This window comes from Cupressus sempervirens, chromosome 5 (assembly GCF_028749045.1).
Source record: "Cupressus sempervirens isolate cs-2001-9-10 chromosome 5, ASM2874904v1, whole genome shotgun sequence".
Classification (NCBI taxonomy): domain Eukaryota; kingdom Viridiplantae; phylum Streptophyta; class Pinopsida; order Cupressales; family Cupressaceae; genus Cupressus; species Cupressus sempervirens.
In genome coordinates this window covers 649541547-649544498 of record NC_143122.1, presented here as the reverse complement: position 1 = coordinate 649544498, position 2952 = coordinate 649541547, and positions in this window count along the sequence as shown.

The window sequence follows — 2952 nt, the reverse complement described above, 5'->3', positions numbered from 1 at the left end:
CCTATAATGCTATCTAACCTGATCTTATCGATACCCAACCATGAGAAATCTTGAAGGGGAGCACAGAAGAAAAAATAATCATTTTTTGTATGTTTGCTGAAAAACACGTCTCAGGCCTGTTCATCAAATCCAAACCTTTGGGTTGGATCTCCAAGGCAAAACCAAGCCTTGCGCTTGGGTTTGATTAAGGTTTAAATAGCGTGTGTGCCCTATAGTGCACATGTGCTATAGCATGCACATGCTATTTAAACCTCATCTCTAAATAGCACGTGTGCACTATAGGGCACAAGCACTATAGTGCGCACACACTTTTAATATGTAAGTTGCAAAAGAGAACTAGGTGAGGGGGATAGGGGAATGGCTATGTGTGTGCATGAAAGAGATATAGAGAAAGTAGGGGATATGAGAGGGGAGAGAGTACAGGATGGGAGAGAGAAAGTGAGAAAGAGTAGGGGTGGCAAAGAGAGTATAGGATGAGAGAGAGAGAGTAGGGGTGGCAAAGAGAGGAAGTGTGAGAGAGAGTACAGGTGGAAAAGAGAGAGTGTGGGATGGGGGAAAGAGATTTAAAGTAGGGGATGGGAGAGAGAGGAAGTGTGAGAGAGAGTACTTGAGAGAGAGGAGGATGGGAGTGCATGTGTGTGAAAGAGATAGAGTATGGAATGGGAGAGGGGGAAGACAAAGTAGGTCAAGAGAGAGTAAGGGATGGAAGAGAGAGTAGGTGATGGGAGAGGGAGTGGGAGAGGGGGAGACAGGGGGGAATAGAAATGTGTGTGTGTGTGTGTGTGTGTGTGTGAGAGAGAGAGAGAGAGAGAGAGAGAGAGAGAGAGAGAGAGAGAGAGAGAGAGAGGATAGGAGAGAGTGTGAAAATTTAAGAGAGACTAGAGGGTAGCAAAGTGAGAGAGAGAGAGAGTGGAGAGGGATAGAGTAAGAGTGAGAGTGAGAGAGAGAGTAGGCAATGGGAGAGGGAGAGGGAGAGGGAGAGCAAGTGAGAGAAAAAGTAGGGGATGGAAGAGGAGAGAGGGGGGATGGGTGTGTGTGTGTCAAAGAGAGAGAGTCAAGAATGAGAGAGGGGAGAGAGAGACAGAGAGAGTAGGCAATGGTAGAGGGATGAGAGAGAGGGGGAGAGAGAGAGAGAGAGAGAGAGAGAGAGAGAGATAGTAGGCAGTGGGAGAGGGAGTGGGAGGGAGAGAGAGGTGGAATGGAAGCATTTAAGAGAGATAGAGTAGGGGATGGGAGAGAGTAGGCAGTGGGACAAGGACTGTGAGAGAGAGAGGGGGGGGAATGGGAATGTGTATTTATTTATAAGAGAGATAGAGTAAAGGATGGGAGAGAGTGTGAGAGTTTGAGAGAAAGTAGTAGGGGATGGGAGAGAGAGTGAGAGTAAGGGATGGGAGAGAGAGAGAGAGAGAGAGAGAGAGAGAGAGAGAGAGAGAGAGAGAGAGAGGAAGAAAGAGAACTTGAGAGAGATAGACAGTAGGCAGTAGGAGAGGGAGAGGGAGTGGGAGAGGGAGAAGAAGAGGGAGAGAAATAGGGGGGATGGGAGTGTGTGTGACAGATGTAGAGAGTAGGGGATGGGAGAGAAGAAGAAGAGTGGGGCGATAAGAGTGTGTGTATCTATGAAAGTGAGAGAGTAGGGGATGGGAGAGAGTGTGAAAGTGTGAAAGTAGGGGGTGGCAGAGAGAGAGTACGATGATGGGGGAGAGAACGTAGGCGATGGGAGAGGAAAAGAGAGAGGGGGGGATGGGAGTGTGTGTGTGTAAGAGAGATAGAGCAGGGGATGGGAGAGAGTGTGAGAGTGTGAGAGTAGGGGGTGGATGAGAGAGAGAGTACAATGATGGGGGAGAGAAATTAGGTGGTGGCAGAGGGAAAGAGAGAGGGGGGATGGGGGTGTATGTGTAAGAGAGATAAAGTAGGGGATGGGAGAGACTGAGAGTGTGAGAGAGTAGGGGATGGGAGAGGAGAGAGAGAGTAGGGGATGGGGGGGAGTGTGAGAGTGTGAGAGAGTAGGGGATGGGAGACAAGAGAGAGAGAGCAAGGGATGGGGGAGAGAAAGTAGGCGGTGGGAGAGAGAGTGGGAGAGGCAGAGAGAGCTTGTATAGGATGGGAGAGAGAGAGAGAGAGTAGAGAGGGAGAGAGAGAGAGAGAGAGAGAGAGAGATAGTAGGTAGTATTAGTGTGAGTGTGAGAGAGAGTAGGGGGTGGTAGAGAGAGTACGACGATGGGGGAGAGAAAGTAGGTAGTGGGAGAGGGAGAGAGAGGGGGAATGGGAATGTGTGTAAGAGTGACAAATTAGGGGATGGAAGAGAAGAGAGAGAGTAGGGGATGGGGGAGAGAAATTAGGTGGTAGGAGAGGGAGAGAGATGGGGGGGATAAGAGTGTGTGTGAGAGATCTAAATAGCCAGGGATGGGAGAGGAGAGGGGGTGAGAGAGGTAGAGAGAGTAGGTGGTGGGAGAGGGAGAGTGAGAGAGATTAAATGATGGGAGAGAGTAGGAAGAGAGAGGGAGGGGATGGGAGAGAGAGTAGGGAGGATAGAGAGTAGGGAGGATGGGGAGTGATGTGTTTTGAGAAAGTAGGGGGTGGCAGAGAGAGAGTACGACAACGGGGGAGAGAAAGTAGCTGATGGGAGAGGAAAAGAGAGGGGGGATGGGAGTGTGTGTAAGAGAGACAGAGCAAGGGATGGGATAGAGTGTGAGAGTGTGAGAGTAGGGGGTGGTAGAGAGAGAGTACAATGATGGGGGAGAGAAAGTAGGCGATGGGAGAGGGAAAGAGAGGGGGGGGGGATGGGGGTGTATGTATAAGAGAGATAGAGTAGGGGATGGGAGAGAGTGAGAGTGTGAGAGAGTAGGGGATGGGAGAGAAGAGAGAGAGTAGGGGATGGGGGAGAGTGTGAGAGTGTGAGAGAGTAGGGGATGGGAGACGAGAGAGAGAGAGCAGGGGATGGGGGACAGAAAG